The 19,048-nt window shown below is 42.0% G+C and overlaps 1 long non-coding RNA gene across 20 annotated transcripts in view; it reads left to right on the top strand.

The window, feature by feature from the left end:
* LOC140385764 (uncharacterized) overlaps positions 1–12,992 on the top strand; it is a 50,974-nt gene extending 37,982 nt beyond the window's left edge. For 10 of the 20 annotated variants that reach the window (XR_011933449.1, XR_011933443.1, XR_011933444.1 and 7 more), the window contains 5 exons: positions 1,724–1,786; positions 2,813–2,974; positions 3,431–3,615; positions 8,971–9,053; positions 12,724–12,992. This is a non-coding gene — a long non-coding RNA (uncharacterized lncRNA). The remainder of the gene's footprint in view (positions 1–1,723; positions 1,787–2,812; positions 2,975–3,430; positions 3,616–8,970; positions 9,054–12,723) is intronic. The other 10 variants (XR_011933460.1, XR_011933461.1, XR_011933452.1 and 7 more) reach the window with 7 other exon arrangements.
* Positions 12,993–19,048: the final 6,056 nt, after the last annotated feature.

Here is a 19,048-nt window from a genome sequence, read left to right as displayed (position 1 = left end):
AATGGCCACGACAAGGATGTGTAGGTTAGCTTACGGGGTGGATGGGGGAGTGGACATTGGTGAGTGCTCTTTCAAAGAGTTGGTGCAGATCCCATGGGTAGAATGGCCTCCTGCACTGTAGCTATGATTCTATTGTATTTTTTTCTCCAAATATAAAAAACTAATCATGCTTCGGTTGTCTGCAAAGAAAGAAGGTGACTTCATTTTTGATAGTTCAGTGATATATCTGTATTTGCAAGTCTGAAACATGGTTGCAGAGCACAAATATATTTATTTTTCCTCCGTATGTGGGAAAAATTGATCAAAATAATTTCATTCTGTTTTAATGGGCAACTTTTTTTTTTAAAAATGCTACGTAAAGATGAAAAACGGAGGAGGGAAACTTTAAATAGTGGTATTTAGTGATGCCAAGCTGTTTTTTTAAAACTGGAAAGTAATTTGATGCAAGGAGCTGCACAATTAAGTTTCTCCTGTAAATTATCTCTGGTTTCTTACACTGTCTCTGATTTAATTTAATTTCATCAGAAAGTCAAGTTGTAAGTAGCCTTTTGGAACTGTGGACATGAATCCCCTTTTCTCATTTTGGAACTGGCGTTTGGATGGTAGTCTAATGGCTACGGCCACGACAGTATAGGATTGATTAACCTATAATTGATGATAATTAAAAGCTTTCTTCGATTTTAGTGTGACTGCATTTCAAATGGCAATGCTTATAATAAAAACAGAAAATGCTGGAAATACTCAAGGCCTGGCAGCATCTGTGGCCAGTAAAGTTAAAGTTATTTCCACATTCAGCAAGATTGTAACTGTTGAAAATTCATGATTGAAGAGTGATTTTGCTGTTGCTAAAGGACATGGATAAATTGCATCTTCATTAGCATGAAACATTTCAACCACCAGAAGGGAGAAAGAAGAAAAACATGCCAATAATGAAGGTTGTGGGAGTGATTTGAGGCAGAAATTCGTTTTGCAGATTGTCGGAGAAAATTTAAACCTGGAGAAGGATAAAGAACGAATGACACTTTTGAGTGGGAAGATTGGGGGTAGAAAAATAAAACAAAGTTATTTTTAAATTGGGGTCGGCACACTGGATTAGTATATTTTACTGAAACCCAAGAAAAACCTTGGTTATTATTTAAAGTTTTAGTTTTGTTCTTCAGTTGACCTTGATTCAGTTTTTGTCTCTTCCAATAGTCGCAGCACAATATACAGTCATTTGTTGCTGTACTGTGTATAGCCAAATTGCTTCATCACAACCATCCTCTTGAAAATGTTGACCTTTCCAGAGAACTTTGAATTAATGCTATGTAATGAGCATTGCATTCTGCCGTGGTTAAAAATGTGATTGGTAGTTAACTCAAAGTTTTAACTCCTTGCGTAGCCAGGTAAAGTTATATCTGGCTCACTGGTTTTATTTTTGAATCTGACTGGTGATGCTGAACTAAGAATAAGATTGGGCCAGTAGATTGACATAAAGGTCCTTTGTTACCATGATGGACTTGGACACCTGGGCCTTTGCCTCAAGAAGAATGTAGAATTGATTTAATTAAGGGCGTTAAAATAATGAAAGGATTGTTTGCTCCATGTAGACATGTTGAGGACACGGAAACATGATGAAGATTTTAAGTTAGTAAGCATTTATCTTAGTTTCGAGATGCTTTTTTTCACAAGAGTTGGCCAGTGAAACAAGTCAGTTGCCACAATCAATATGTTGTCCCTGCAGGCATTCAAGAGGGAGGTGGATGAGTTCCTGGTTGTCGTTGCCATCACCAAGTATTGAAAGGAGGTGAGATACTGGAGGATGTGTGTTCCCAGTTACTGATATCCTTGTTTAATTGCCTTGGAAGTTCAGAGAGGAATTTGCCTTGGGCTTTCCCTGTCCCCATAATTTTCCCAATCCCAGGCATTTGTATGGTTATGGAGTGGGAATGGATACAGATGGGAACCATGGTATGTGAGAGAGAATATTTCTATCAATTGCTTTATTTCTCATTGTATGTAAGGGCACTACTTTTCTTTGGCAATCAGAAAACTAGACTTGAACATTGCTATGATCTCTAAAATCAAGTTGTAGCACTCCCGAGGGCAATACTCAGCTGTTGTCCTAGAAATGTTAATTGGTTCTCTCCCAAGTCAATATACGAGTGAAGATAAACCAGTGAGAAAAGAGAAATCTGTATTTAAGACGGTGAGTTTTAATACAAGCCAGATAATTTTAAAATATTTCAGACTGCAGGACTACCCATGAGTAGTAATCTAAGAATGTAATTGGGATTTTCTGTCCTGACCTGTTGAGACCTGAAAAATATTTTGTACAGGAGTGACGAGAATGCTTTGTCATTTGCATGGAAATCATCCCCAAGTTGTTTCCTTGCTAATTATGACTTTCTGTACAAGAAAAGAACGATTCATTTAAATTCATAATTTTACTTGTTTCCTTTTCTCCTCCTAGTTAGATATTTGAATTTGTAGTTAGAATTGTAGTCTTGTACTTTACAAAATAAAGGCCAAACGATTTTGCACTGAATTCAGTTCCTATCCAGAATACAGAAGGAGAGATTTAGACTGAATTATTGGCATTGTCAGGGCCATTGTGCGGTCTCTTATTCATATGCTACATCATTTTGAAGTGTTGCTCTGTGTCCACAAACTAGGGGTTAGTGGCCATTGTTAATTTTTAAAATAAATATATGCGTTGGAAGTGAAACTATTAAGATTTTTTTAAAGAAATGTTCACTTAAGATTTGGTTGCAGATACATTTTTACTGATTCTGACCATCTTTCTTGCTCCTTTTTTTTCTGAAATGGCAAGAATACTGCCTGCTGCTGGCATCTATTCAACAATATGAAAAGATTTTATTAAAAAAAAACACAAATGCTGAAAATACTCATCTGGTCAGTCCGTATCATTAACTATGTGGAAAGGAACATAGTTAATGTTTTGGGTCGATGATTACCCTTTATCAGAACTGAGGTAAGATTGACAACAGGACAAATCTAACTTAGCCAATTACTACTCAATAAGATTTGGGCAGCACGGTAGCCCTGTGGATAGCACAATTGCTTCACAGCTCCAGGGTCCCAGGTTCGATTCTGGCTTGGGTCACTGTCTGTGCGGAGTCTGCACATCCTCCCCGTGTGTGCGTGTGTTTCCTCCGGGTGCTCCGGTTTCCTCCCACAGTCCAAAGATGTGCGGGTTAGGTGGATTGGCCATGATAAATTGCCCTTAGTGTCCAAAATTGCCCGTGGGGTTACTGGGTTATGGGGATAGGGTGGCGTTGTTGACCTTGGGTAGGGTGCTCTTTCCAAGAACCGGTGCAGACTCGATGGGCTGAATGGCCTCCTTCTGCTCTGTAAATTCTATGATAATTTCATCAATAGTGTTATTAAGTTGCATCTACTCACCAATGTACACTTTGCATTTCACCAGATCTACTTGCATCTAGTCCCAGTCACCGCCTTCCGAGACAGAAATTAGCACGAGTTGAATGCCAAAGGAGAGTGTTGCCGCTCGCAACATCAAGGCAGCATTTGACCAAATGGGGCACCGAGGAAGCAAAAATGATAATTGTACAGCGGGATATTTTCCACAATTCAAACCGAAATGGCATGAAGGTTGCATAAATGGTTGTTCAGCTTTACTGAAATACTTGTGATATTTTGATGTTGGATCACCTGTGAAAATACAGTTGTGGTCTGTTGCTGTAAACATCCCCGACTGGAAGCTGTAAAATAGTTCTCCAGCTTTCAGTCAGATGTTTGCGACCACCGGCTGCATCCAGATTCTTCAAAATGGTGAAAGATGTTCAATATCTCCTTTAACTTGCAACTCAGTTTGACTTAATTGACCTGTCCAGGATAACTGCCTTAAAAGTATTTCCAAGTATGCCTACGATTCTCTGCCTACAATTTTTTTTTGAAGTTTTAAATTTTTGATTGATTAAGAAGTTTTGTGGCCCAATAGGTGAGAAAGAAACTCTTTGGGATGTTGGAATTTGTCCCCCTAAACTGGGGAAGGGCAAAATGAGAGTTTCTGGTCCTGATGACCATCTGCTGCAAAATGCAGATCACCCATTTGGTCAAGTAACTTGCTAATAAGATCTGAACAGCATTGAGAATCCCAGGATCCAAAATATTGTCTAGCTCTTAATGCTGTTTTCTTCTAGTTCAGTCAGATGATTTCACAGATGCGGTTTTCAACAGTGGCTCATTTGATGTGAGTTTGCGATGGAGATTGGTTACAAACCTTCACTGTTGAATAAAATAGCACAGCGTCTCTCTGGATTTTGGATCCAGTTGATAATTTTTCCATTGCATCATGTCAGACGGGAATGTTTTTGGTCCTGGGCCAAGTTTCAACAGTTTTAAATTTAAACACAACTCTCAACTCAATGGTGTATCATTTCAGTCCCAATCTGGTAACTTCAGTAGTGAGTGCCCTTTAAATTTGGCCTTTCCCTGTGTTGAATATTATTTGTTTCCTGTGTTGAATATGATTCATTTAACATGAGTACTTTTTAAAGTTTGTTTTACTAGAGGAGTGCCTGTGGAACAGAACTACATTTTACAGTTTCTGAAACAATTCTTCTGGCTTCAATAAGTAGCTGCAACTTGTTACAATGTCTCTGATTTGCTCATAGTTTTTGGCTAATAATGCTGGGAGTGATGCAAGACTTTGAGGATAGATAGGTAGTTGACTACGGGTAGCATTTATTATAAAAATCGGATGGGTAATTGGTCGTTGATTTGGTTAGAATTGAGGAACATGTTGGCAACCAAATAGTGTGAAGACCAAATTACAGATTGTTGTAAGAAGTAAAGTGCAGTAGCGATAATGGAAGCTCTTAATTATCTTAATGTGGACTTGGTAGTAACAATTCATAGAATCCCTACAGTGCAGAAGGGGGCCATTCGGCCCATCAAATCTACACCAACTTTCCGAAAGTGCACTCTACCAATGCCCACTCCCCCGCCCTATCCCTGTAATCCTGCGCATTGATCATGGCCAATCCACCTGACCTGCATATTCTTTGGGAGGCAACCGGAGCACCCGAAGGAAGCTACGCAGATACGGGAAGAACATGCAAACTCTGCACAGTCACCCAAGGCTGGAATCGAACCCCGTTCCCTGGCGCTGAGACAGCAGTAACCACTGTGCCAGTGTGCCACTCAATGTAACAATGTAAAGGACAAAGTGAGGGAGGAATTCCTGAGATAGTTACAAGAGAGCTTCCTTGATCATTGTGGTTCAAACTCATTTGAGGGTGGAAGTAGTGCTGGAATTAATTCAAAATGAAATGGAGTAGATGGAACATGTTTCCGTGGAAGAGATTTTGAAGAACGGTGATCATATTGGGTTTAGAATAGTTACTGAAAAGGACAAAGTGCAACCAAGCTTAAAAGTAGTTAACTTGAGGAGGGTTAACTTCAGTGAGTTGTCCCAAATGTAAGGACTCAAATTGGCTGACAAAATAGTAATTGAACAATAGGAGGACCTTTAAAGTGGCACAACACCCATTCAACTTTATACAATTTTCATAATAAACAAACAACCACCATCACACCCTGTGCGCCCCATTTTATTCTTTTGCAACTGATATCGAAAAATGACCCCCAGAACTTTCTCAATGTTGGAAAGGAGCAGAACGTGTGTGTGTGTGGTTCACTGGCCCCCTTGAACACCGCTCACATCTGTCCTCCACCTCCAGAGAAAAAATACTCTTGCCTGTTTTAGTCATGTGTGTTCTGCACCACTTTAAACTGGATTAGGTTTACCCTCGCACACAAGGAGGTAGAGTTTATCCAAATAATGCCCCTTAAAATGCACTGCTCAACTCTTCCTCCCACTTCCTCTTTATGAAAAAGAAACTTCTGATAGTTGTAAAGTTCATAGTACAGTAGAGAACCAGCTAAATATAGAAAGTACAGAGGAGATTAAAAAAGGAAATGAAATTGTGTGAATAGATAAATGGCTAACATCAATCTTTTTAAAAATAAGAGTAGTGTGCTGATTAGGGAACAAAAAATACATGTTCTTGAAGAGGCAGAAGGCATCTTTGAGATGAGTAGTTAGCACATGTCTTCAATTGAGAAGCGGATGCAGCAAATTCAGCATTAAAGAAGAGGTGAAACTGGATCTGATAAGAATAAAGAGGAGGTTACTTAAAAGATTGAAATTCTTCAAAATAGAAAAGCCATCTTGCCCTTGGTTATTGAGGGAAGTAAAGGAAGAAATTGTGGAGGTTCTGGCTACAATCTTACAATCCTCCTTGGATGGAATGATTCCAGAGGACTGGAGGATTGCAAATGTTTCACATCTGTTTAAAAGGGGGGAGGGGGTTAAACCTAGAAGGTATTCTCCTAACCCCCTGATGGCATGTTTTTTTTTTTTTGGGGGGGGGGGGGGTTTAGGTGTTCAGCATGAGATCCAAAACCAGTTTTACATCATTGTGAATTTACAGCGAGATCTTCTGCTGGTGCCCACCATGGCAGATTAGGAAACTCGCAGGAGACCAGCGTGAAACTCATACGCATCCCTCTAATGGATGCAGATGATGGTCTGACCACCCATCCACGATTCTCTGTGGCGCCAGCGGAAAAACACACTGGTGTGAAGCACTTTTGGAACCACATGGCATGCAGATGTCTGGATTCACCTGAACAATGCCTGGGGTTGCCTTGAGTTCAGAATGGAGGCCTGCCCGCAACCCTGGAACACACAGCAATAAGTCGGGAGCATCTGTAGGTGGGTCATCCATATTTGGTGTCCAGTGGGGGGGTCCATCTTACAGCCTCATGGAGATCTATCTTCATTTTCAGGAGGTCCACTTTTTTTTAGTAGGGGGTCAGTAATGTTGGGTGCTTTTTCAGTACGGCGCCCTGATAGGGCAGCGGGCTATGCGCCGTCAGGCCTGCCCCGCCATGGAATATGGCACAAAATTTGTTGTTTAATTAATGACGCCAGGACCAGAAGATTAGCCGTGTTTTCCCGCCGGTCTCTGCAGCCAGAAACATTCTTTGTCAGACACGCTGCCAAACAGAAACACCCAATGGTAGGAACAGAAGGTGCCAAAGTAAGACTCCCTCTGTAAATTACTTTCTTCCCCAGAAACCTGCCCCACTTGCCTGTTTCCTGGGGCTCCCAATGATGATCCCAGGTGTAGGCAACACTGGAGTACCAGCAGTGATTAGAGCTCCCTCTTGCACTGCTGGTACTGGAGGGCTGCTGGGCTCTGATTGGCCAGCAACTCTTGAGGTGGGACATCCCATGGTTTCCAGCCAGAAAGCCTGACAGCAGTCAGGTAGTTCCTGATTGTCTCCCCAGCCCACCATGATTATTAAATTCTACCCAGCGTTCTCGAGCTTCTGGCCACCTTGTCAATATTTCTGGGTTCTGATGAAAGGTCATCAACTTAAGCCATTAAGTATTTCTCTCCACAAATGCTGCCAGATCTACTAAGTGTTTCCAGCATTTTCTGTTTTTTTTTCATTTCCGATTCCCAACATATGTGGAACTTTGCTTTTGCTTTACACTATACCATCAGCATATGTAGATTAGTTTAGCTTTAAAATTCTGTCGGTTCATGTAATTTATTAAGGAAACTAACCATTTTTAGTCACAGAGGGCATTTGAATGATAATGTTCTGGTTTCTGCACATTTTAGTGCCAACAAGGGCTTGACCGTGTGCAACTGAGCTCCAGGCACTGTAAACATCCTACACTCAGCTGTAACATAAAAGAGGCTGAGAGAAGGTTGTTTACTTTAACTGGCTTGGAACAGCAACTTTTTAAAATGAATAATGCTTTTGGAGAAGATATCTGGAGGAGGTTTGTAACTGTTGGCATGCTTTCCAATTTATACAGATGCGGAGCGATTAAGGGAAGAGTTTGTAAAGCAATGAATTCTGAAAGAAAACTCTGTAATTCTATTATCTAAGTAGAGTTGATGGCAATAATTTCAGAAAATTAGATCAGAAAAATACGTTACCATTGAGATGGCGTTGGACTGGGAAGATAGGGGGCACGATTCTCCACTCCCACGCCGGTTGGGAGAATCGCCTGGGCCGCCAAAATTTCCAGGGCCGCCGGTCCGACGCCCTCCCGCGATTCTCCCAAGCGGCGGGAACAGCCCGGTTGAGTTTTGCGGGCCGGAGACACCCAAAATGGCGATTCTCCGGCACCCCCGCTATTCTCAGGCCCGGATGGGCCGAGCGGCCAGGCCAAAACGGCGGGTTCCCCCCGGCGCCGTCCACACCTGGTCACTGCAGTCGTGGGCGGTGCGTGAACGCTGGGGGGGTGGTGGGGGGGGGGAGGGGGGATCCTGCACCGGGCTTCACCTGGAATGTGGGGTGGCCCGCGATCGGTACCCGTCGGGCCGTCCTCTCTGAAGGAGGACCGCCTTCCTTCCGCGGCCCCGCAAGATCCGTCCCCCATCTTCCTGCGGGGTGGACTTGGCGAGGACGGCAACCACGCATGCGCGGATGACGTCCGTTTTGCGGCGCCGGCCGCGTCATCTATGCGGTGCCGCTTTTATGCGGGCGACAAGGCCTGGCGCGTGTAGATGACGCGGCCCCGATACTGGCCCATTGTCGGCCTGAATCGGTCGGGACCGGGGCCGTTCCGCGCCGTCGTGAACCTCAATGCCGTTCACGACCGTGCGGCCACTTCGGCGTGGGAGTGGAGAATCCCGCCCAGGATTTCTTCAAGTAAACTTTCTTTCTCTCACATTTCCTTCCCATCATCTAAAATGTAATTCATTTCAACCGAGGAGCAAAGTCAATATAGTTATTGGATCCAGAATATTACAATCGTCATCCTGTGATTGTGGGATGCCAAGTCAAATCTAATAGATTTTGTCATAAAATTCTATCTTTAAACCAGCTCAATTGCAATGAATTAACAAGAAACTAAAGGTGCTAGGTTTTCCCAGCATTTTCTGTTTTTACTAAGGTGCTTTGTTTTCTGGACAGGAAGTTCCTGGAAAATAGGATTCAATGTGTTACAACATGGCCCAAAAAATGATTTGCTTGCCATTATGCCAACCCTGTGTGAGGTAAATAATCTATTTGGATTTTTTTTAAACTGAGCAGCAGTGCTCATAACCTCTTGTGCGGCAAAACGTAACAGTTGAATTTTACAGTGAGAAAGAGTAACTGCATTACTGTTTTGAGGTAGCCAGTGTGTTCTGAGTAAGCCTTCTATTGTGCTGAAGTGACATGAACTTGGAATCTATATAGGATCTGGAAGTCAAAACAATCTGAATAAATTTGCATATCAGAGTGAATAGCATATGCTTTGTTGACTTCAAAAAAATTGCATTTCCTGAAAGTTGAGGTTAATCTTAAATGTATCAGTAATCTAATTTCTAAGAAAATTGATCTTTTTTATGTTCCTGTTAAAATACTATTGTGATGACTTTGTGGAATCTAATTTGTTATTGAACTAGAGAGACTAGAATGGTCCCCAGGTTTAACAGTTTTGCTGGTTGAGCTGATCTTTCAGAAGTAAGGGTGATAGAATTGGCCTTTGAGCCATGGGGTTGGGGAGAGGGGAGGAGAAATTGGCAAGATTTTAAATCCTGATTATCTAGTGATTGAGGGAAATAAATTCTCCGTCTATGGGAATAAAATGGTTGAATGGGACTGACTGGATTACTCTGCAGAGAAAAAACATGGACGTGACCTAAGTGGTTTTCTGTGTCGTAATGACTCCTGCTTGGCGGTGAGAATTTCAAACTAGAATCCCTTCCACTCTATCGCCATTTTTGGGAGAGCAGAGAAAGTGGAAACGAGGAGAAGGAAAAGCAAAAGACCAACTTTTAACAACCAGAGTTCAGCTTGCAATACTTGATGTGGTATATATTTCCAGTAGTTATTTCCACTATATGTTTTGTATTTTTGTAATGTTTGTATTGATCTATGCTTTTCTGACCACAAGAACGTTTGGCTCAAGTTCCAGTTCTCCAAAACAAGAAACTGGGGCGAGATTCTCTGACCCCCCCCCCCCCCCCCCCCCCCCCGCCGGGTCGGAGAATCGCCGGGGGCTGGCATGAATCCCGCCCCCGCCGGTTGCCGAATTGTCCGGCCCGGATGGGCCAAAGTCCCGCCGCTAAATTACCTGTCCCGCCGGCGTAGATTAAACCACCTACCTTACCGGCGGGACAAAGCGGCGCGGGCCGGCTCCGGGGTCCTGGGGGGGCGCGGGGCGATCTGGCCCCAGGGGGTGCCCCCACGGTGGCCTGCCCGCGATCGGGGCCCACCGATCCGCGGGCGGGCCTGTGCCGTGGGGGCACTCTTTCCCTTCCGCCTTCGCCACGGTCTCCACCATGGCGGAGGCGGAAGAGAGTCCCTCCACTGCGCATGCGCGGGGATGCCGTCAGCGGCCACTAAAGCTCCTGCGCATGTGCCACCCGGAGATGTCATTTCCGCGCCAGCTGGCGGGGCACCAAAGGCCTTTTCCGCCAGCTGGCGGGGCGGAAATTTGTCCGGCGTGGGCCTAGCCCCTTCAAGTTGGGGCTCGGCCCCCCAAGATGTGGAGCATTCCGCACCTTTGGGGCGGCGCGATGCCCGACTGATTTGTGCCGTTTTGGGCGCCAGTCGGCGGACATCGCGCTGACACCGGAGAATTTCGCCCCTGGATTGACAATCTGTACTTCCAGTTATCACAAACTGTAGTGAACGGCAGTTTGTTTTTGTGCTTCAGATGTGCTGATTATAGTACTTTTTTTTTTTTAATTCATATCACATTTTTCTATAATGGGACAGATTGTTTAGTAAATGTAGCACAAGAGTCCAGAAATTGGTACATATGCCAACAGTTAAATTCCAAAAATATTTAATCTTGAATGTGTTTAAATCATAGAATCCCTATAGTGCAGAAGGAGGCCATTTGGCCCATAGAGTCTGCACAGCCCACAGAAAGAGCACCCTACCTAGGCCCACGCCCCTACCCTATTCCCGTAACCCCACCTAAACTGCACATCTTTGGACATGGGGAAATTTTAGCATGGCCAATCCATCTAACCTGAACAAGTGAACGACAAACATCAGGCAATCTTCTTGAACACCCTGTGATCAGTGATGCTTAAAAATTAGTATTTTCTCTTTGTTATACAGTGCTTCCAGTGAATAGATCTTGCCCCGGAGTAAATGGGAAGAATGCTTATTTTGACACAGAATGTCAAACAGTGTTACAACACCCTGGGCTAGTGCGCGGTCAATTCCAGCCCCACATGCCCCGGAATCAGAACACAAGTGCATTAACCAATAATTCTTACAAAAATACCTGAAGTCTTTTGCCCTTGGCTGTCCAATAATTACAGTCACCAGGTTTGTAAATGTAAACACAATTGCTGTTTATTTATAACAATAACTATAATGAAATGTGCAGCAAATACAATTGGTTATCTATAAGCTAATTCCTAAACCCCAGGTAGCTTGCTCCCACCTGCTACATACCCACAATACAAACAAAGAGTGGAAAGGGATCAAAATCATGAGGAAAAAGAATCTTTGTTTCAGATGATGGTTTTTCAGCACACCTTCCTTCACAACAAGCTTGGAGGTTAAAGTCACAGTTTGCAGTCTGTAATGGTCTACTTTGTAGATTCATTCATTCATTCATGATCTCTAGTTTAGAAATGCAGTACTCACAGGCTTTCTGGCGAGAGATAGCAGTACAACACCCATGGGCCTACTGGAGAGAGTTAGCAGTATAGCACCCACAGGCTTTCTGGAGAGGCAGCAGTACGGCATTCACAGCAGCTTTTCTGGAGAGAGGAAGAGAGAGGTAACAGAATCAAAACTGAAACCGCGGGGCTCAGAAAAACATTCCACTGGGATAGGATCAAATCACCACCTGACTAGAGCCTTTTGGCCCAATTCATTGGCACTAGCCAATCAATCAATCAAGCAGAGTCCCAAGCCCATCTCTCTGGTGCCGACAAGCCTGCAGCTCTTGTTTAAACCAGCACACACTGGCAGAATGATCTCTCTTGTAACTTCTGGATTCTATTCTTCTGCTTGAATTAAAGATACAGGCTGCTTGCCTTAAAGTCACATGTCCATTAATCATCCATGGATCAAAAATGTAAATAAAAGAAAGGGGAAATTAGGGAATACACAGAAAGGACCCTTACAACTATTGTTCACAAATAGCATAACAGTCACACCAAAGACTACTGATGGTTTACCCAGATTAAATTAACATGATGCTCTTCAGCAAATTAACACACATTATTAAAATGCACACTGTAAGCATTTAAGATGCACCCTTGACATATTTATCAACTCATAAAAGATTTCACACTGTTACAGTATTGGTTATTCTTCCCAAAAGGATTGCAGTGATAATTTGGATTTCAGTCCACAGAATATTTTTTTAATCAAGCTGACAGAACTATCCTGTTAAACTGTTGTAATGATGCCTGTATGCTTGCAGCTGTCTTACATGTTACAGAAATGATCAGGCTAAGATGAACTTTTTTCAGGTTATAGAAATATATATACAACCAGAGAACATTTCAGTTTTAGTACACCCAATTTGTTCTACTCTCTCAAGGTAAATTGCCAATCATTGTGCATTAAATGTAAGCTTAACCTGATCAACACTGAGGACAAATTCTGTACTGCAGGAAATGCTTTTTTAGCTGCTTAGGTAATTAATCTGTTCCTTTACATAAAGGGTCCATGCCTGAAATATTAACCTTTCTGTTCTGTCCACAGATGCTGACTGATCACCAGAGTACATCATTTTCAGATATTACTTTTATTATTAATTGCTGAATTCATTAAACGTTTGAATACAATTACTTGTTTGTAGGGGCTGTCAAAATGTTCTTTGGACTAATTTGTCCATTCGCAACCTGTCTGATGGCTGTGTGATTTGAGTATTTTACATTTGGCCATTAATTTGCCATAAATTTTCAAATTTTGGACTTGCAAAATGTTTTTGATTTCTGTTGTCATACACTAATAAAGATTTTCTGAAATGATTGCACTGTTTTCTTTGAGTTATTGACATTGTCTTTAGAAGTTAGGATGAGAGCTTCCTTGGAAGATGTCAGTGGATGCAGAAAGAAGGGCTCTAAAATGGTACAATTTCAATTTGATGTAAATTATACCAAGCTACAAATCTTGATCCACTGATCACTGCCCAGCTGTTGCAGTAATGGACACTCTGTATTCTCACATAAGAAAGAAAATACTTGTAAGTTAATACATATGCTGTTGAATGTGTTGGAACCATAGGGGAGCTTCCTGTTGGAAAATACAACAAATTCCTAAATTTCAGTGTGTCCGATGTGTTAAATACATGTAAATTATGACCACAGTTCCTCTGTAATGGGTCCCACATACTTGGTGCTGTGGTATACTTGAATTTGTGTGATGTCTGGGTAGGGTAGCATATCCCATAACAACAGAATCTATTGTGGTCTGAAACAAAGTATCATTCATATATACCCTCAAATATCTTTCCAATCGAGTCAAAAGTAGTATCTTTGGAAAATGCCAAATAATATGAGGCCTGGTATAAATCATTTAAATGTTACAGTTTAAAAATACATGTTGATTGAGTTCACTAATTCAATACTATGCAACCCTACCAATGAGTTTTCTCATCCGATTTTAAAAAAATAATTCCTACTAGCCCTCTGAGCCTGGTGAAACCTTGTTCTCACTACTTCCTATTCAAAGTGTAATTGATTCTACAGCTTTTCTGAACCTGACTGCCTGTATGTATTTCTGCACTATCTTTTATCTCCTTCAATAATGCACAAGTGAGGGAAAGCTTGTACAGGAAGCCAAAACCAGGATTCTAACATAATGGGGTGTGAAGTTCTTAGTAATTACTGGAGCAGATGGTTTGTTATTTATAGCATTTTAATTGCATTTTGTTCTAGTGATTTTTGAAAAAAATCTTGAATATCTATAATTTTTTCCTGTTTTGAAATATGGTCAAATATCCAAATATGTAGAACCATCATTTTAAAAATTGTCATTGTGACTCTATGTAGCACATTTCATAATCACCTCAAATCACTTTACAACTAACTAGTCTTTAGAAATGTGGCAGACAATTTGTGTATGATTTTGATTAAGGAGTAATTGCTGGCCAGGAAACCAGGGATAAATCCCATGCTGTTGGAAATAATTCCATGGGATCTTTTATGCCCACTTGAGAGGGTGGGCAGATGGGACCTCTGAAAGACAGCACCTCCAGGAGTGTAGAACTCCCTCCGTGCTGCACTGGAGTGCCGTCAATTTTTGTGCTCTGCTCTTACTCTGTATGTTTCTTTAATCTGGAACCTTCTCAGGTGAGTGTTAATGCTGATTAATCTTCCAACATCCTTCCTCTATTATCCAAATAGGTGGGATATCACTTGCCATTCTTACCTATCCAATCAAAGCCGGATGATACAGAACATTCAAGAGGATGCTGAATTAGTGCTTGAAAACATTCCATTTAATGGTCATCTTTGGCTGCTTTATCAATTACCTTTGCTCCACGATAAGGACAGAAGTGGAAATGTTCACTGATTGCAGCACAATGCATGCAACAAGGCTAGGGCAATATTAATGCCAAGGTTAATAATTAGCAAGTAACATTTGTGCCAGATATTGACCACACTTGACATTTACCCAGAGTATCAACTGGAGCAACCACATAAATATTGAGGCTTCAAGAGGCTGGGAATTCTGCAGCGAGTAACTGACCTGTTAATGGCCTAAAGCCTGTCCACCGAGGTGTATCAGGAATGTGATGAAATGTTCCTTACTTGACTTGAGTGCAGCTCTAGCAACAATCACGAAGCTCAACACCATTCACAGTGAGGAAGCTTGCTTGCTTGGCACCCCATCCTCTAAAATATTCACTACAAACACCGTAGTAGTAGTGACAAAATACACTGCAGCAAATTGCCACGATTTAATAGCACCTTCCTATCCCACAATCTCTAAACCTACGCCGCCCCGACCCCCGCACGCGATTCTCTTCTTTCCCCCCCCCGGAAACCAGCGGCGCGCGATTCCCACCGGGCCGCTCGGAGAACCGACGAGCGGCGATTCTCCGGCCCAGATGGGCCGAGTGGGCGCTACGAAACGACAGGTTCCCGACTGCGCCATCCACCCCGGTCGCTGCCGACTGGAACGCTGAGGGAGCGGCCTGTGGGGGAGACCTCCCGCGCGTGGCCCCAGAACACAGCCGCCATGTTGGTGAGGGGTCGACGTGCGTAAGACGGTCCCCGTGCATGCGCAGGATTGGTCTGCCCCGACTGCGCATGCGCGGGTTGGTGTGCCCATTTTGCCCCGCGTGAGGATGCTGGAGTGCCGTAAACCACTCCAGTGCCATGCTGGCCCCCTGTGGGGGCCAGTATAGGTCGTGCCCGGGCCCTGTTCGCGCTGTCGTGAAATGCGACGGCGCGAACACTTGGCCTCCATATCGGAGAATCGCCCCCAATGTTCCTTCACTGTTGCTGGGTCAAATTCAGAAACTCCCTCCCCAACAGCACTAGGTGTACTTGCGTTACAAGGACTTCAGTCGTTTAAGAAAGTGGGTAACTGCCACCATCTCTATAGAGTTAAAAGATGAACAATAAATGCTGACTTTGACAGTTTTTTCCACACCCCTTTGGACAAATAAAAATCTACTTCAGCATTGAAATGAGAATTGTTAACATTTTTGACAAAAGCGAAAGGTTAAATTGTAATTAAGTTGTATGATGGAATTTATAAGAATTGGTGATTCATTCATTGCCAAGTATTTTATTAAAATATGAAATTTTGAGATCTCTCTTTACAAGAATTTCTACTCAACATGCTACCCGGACTGTAGAAAAACATTTCAATTCATTTACATAACCATCTTTTTGGGGGAATAATAAACCTTTGCTTTCAAATATGGATTCTGTTTGGAAGCTTTTTGCGCTGATTAATATAATGGATTACTGCTGGTAGGAGCAACTTAATCTGATAGAATTAAATGCAAAGTAGCTTTAATTCATCAGTTATTGCATGGGTCTCATGCAGCCAAAATCTATGACGGCTGGCACCAAGGCCAACTCCATTATTAGAAAATTAGTATCCAAGCAACTGCCTGAACAAATCTGGTAAGTTATCTTTACTGTTGCCTCCAGCAGTGCAAGGCCTGGTACTAAAGCACTGTAAAAGCAGCATGAATGTCATCAGCAACAGATTAGCTTGCGTGAATCAAATTTTTGTTCCAATATGGTAAAGAAGTCAAACTTAATGTAGAAACGTTTGAAATGAATTTAAGATCTATCATCTTCCTGTACTTATTTCAACAATATGTGCACTAATCTTAAATTGCCACCACACGTATGTTAATGCCTGTTTTGGGAACGTTTAATGTTTGCATTGCGTTTTGTAGCCCAGCGCCATCCTTGAGTTAACTTTGCCTGAACCTGAAAGTTTGCACTTTCCACCGTGCAACCCCCACGAAGAATTCACTCAGAATCCCTACAGTGTAGAAGGAGGCCATACAGCCCATCGTATCTGCACCGACCTTCTGAAAGAGCACCCTACCTAGGCCCAAGCCCCCACCCTAAACTTGTAACCCCACCTAACCTTTTGGACACTAAGAGGCAATTTAGCAAGGCCAAGCCAGCTAACCTGCACATCTTTGGATTGTTTGGGGCAGACACTGGGTGAAAGTGCAAACTCCACACTGACAATCACATGAGGCTGGAATTGAACCCTGCTTCCTGGTGTTGTGACACACTACCACCATGCTGCCCTATCATGTTGTGGTCACTCTTCCCTAAATGACCCCACACAACAAGATTAATTAACCTCTTCATATTGCACAACACCAAATCTAGGTTAGCCCATTCCCTAGTTGATTCCTCAATGTAGTAGTCTTTTTTAAAAAAAAAAAATCTATATATTCCAGGAATTCATCTGCCACAACATTATTGCTAATGTGGTTTGCCCAGTCTATATATAGATTAAAGTCACCCATGATTACAGCAGCACGCTTTCTACATGCAGATCTAATTTTCTGTTTAATGTCGTCCCTCTACTTTATCACTACTGTTTGGAGGCCTACAGACAACTCCCTCTAATGTTTTTATCCCCATGTTATTTCCAAGCCTTTCAGTAACATCAATATCAGGAGCTAACTTCCTAAAGACCATGCTATCAAGATCTGTATTAAAAGAACATTTGCAGCATCTTTACAATAATGTACAAGTGTCTCCAATGCTGCAGCTAGTTTTTTTTTAAAAAAGTGGTAGCCAATGAGCAGCTAAGCCCTAGAGCCCAGGGCTTTCCTCTTTGTTGAGCTGATTTCTGCTGGAATCAGTAAGGGTTATAGTTATCGTCAGTGCCCCATGATTAGGAAAGGGAAAATTGGCCAGGGTTCCTGATCCTCTTCTACCTAGCAACCTCTTCTAAATTTTGAAGTTGGTGGGGATGGAAACAGATTAAGCTCATTTGTGATCGTGTTTACCCTTAAATAATATTTATGTAGTGACGTACCAGATGTGTTGCCGGTAAATATACTCTGACATTGAGTTCATGTCTGTCTGCCTTCTTTCCCAAACCGGTCTACGGCTCCTGTTGGATTGTCAGATTACCCATCCCCACTTTAAAAGATAATTATGTTTGGATAATTACCGTACTTGCCATAAATTTTCACAACCAAGCAGTGCCCTTTAAAAGTGTATTTCTTATGCAATCATTGATCATCTGTCCTGAGAAGATAATTTATAAACTGAACTTGGAGCAAAAATGAAGAGAGGTCTTGCTAAATTTGAGATGAACGGTAGCCTATTAGCAGTAGGTAAATAATTCCAATTGATCTTTGTTAGGTTTAAGTCATTTGAAATTAAATACTGTTTTCTCCCAATGAAAATAATCATTTTGAGAGGTTTTATGCTGTATTATTGTATATGAAAGCATGCTGTTAATCACAGATTTCAGCATGATGGAAGTACTGCCAGAGTTCTCCCATTCATTGCCATAACTTTGTTAGGAGAGCTGTGGAAACCCTGAAAAAGTTTGAGGACCAGTGTGTGAACCCCTCTTGATATTCACAGCTTCCTTCCATCGCAATCTCTTTCCCCTTCCCACCTCCAAAATTCTTTCAGTTCATCACAGGAAGACGAGTGTTGCTCATCTACTTTGAGGGAGTACAAACTTATTGATGGACACAATGACCATGTGCATTTAACAGAAATTCACAATTTGCAACTGTTATCAATTTTCCTGTTATTATAAAAAGGCTTTTGAGACCAACTCAAGACTGACCAACTCACCATGAAGCAAAAAAGTGAATGAAACTTAAAAGATGCAGAGGAAAAAATGTGTATTAATAGAACATCTTTTCCATCTTTGTAATGTCTTAAAAGTACTTAGGAGCACCGGAATAGGTAATTACGCCCCATGAGCCTCCTGCCATTCAGCTGGACATTATCCCCATATCCCTTGGTATTTTTGTATCGGTAAATCTATCGATCTATTTCTTGAATATAGTCAATGAATGTGCTTCCACAGCTATCTCGGGTAGATTTCCAAAGATTCACTACCCTACTACTGATGTCAGATTAACAGGTTTGTAGTTTCCTGTTTTCTCTCTCCCTCCTTTCTTAAAGATTGCAGTCTTCCAATCTGCAGGCACCATTCCAGAATCTGAAATTTTGAAAGGTAACCACTATCTCTAGACGTCACTTTCAAAACTGATAGACATCATTGGGTCCTGTGTATTTATCAACTTTCAGATCCATGAATTTCTAATTTTTTACTAATACTAATATCTTTTAGTTCCTCATTCCTACCAGCTCCTTGTTTCTCTATTTCAGGGAGGTTTTATTTTCCTCCTTGAAGATGGACACAAAGTAATTGTTTAGCATCTCTGCCATTTCCCTATGTCATGTTATGAATTCTCCTGTCTTTTCCTGTAATGGACCCACATTTCTCTTTGATAATCTTCCTTTTTGCAGGCCTAAAGAAGTTTTCATGTTTCTTGTAGTTTACATTCATATTCTACCCTCTGTTTATCAGTTTTTGGTGCTCCCTTGCTGAATGCTAA

This window comes from Scyliorhinus torazame, chromosome 11 (genome assembly GCF_047496885.1).
Source record: "Scyliorhinus torazame isolate Kashiwa2021f chromosome 11, sScyTor2.1, whole genome shotgun sequence".
Lineage (NCBI taxonomy): Eukaryota > Metazoa > Chordata > Chondrichthyes > Carcharhiniformes > Scyliorhinidae > Scyliorhinus > Scyliorhinus torazame.
Note: the sequence above shows the minus strand (reverse complement) of the source record. Positions and strands in the feature narration are given on the sequence as shown.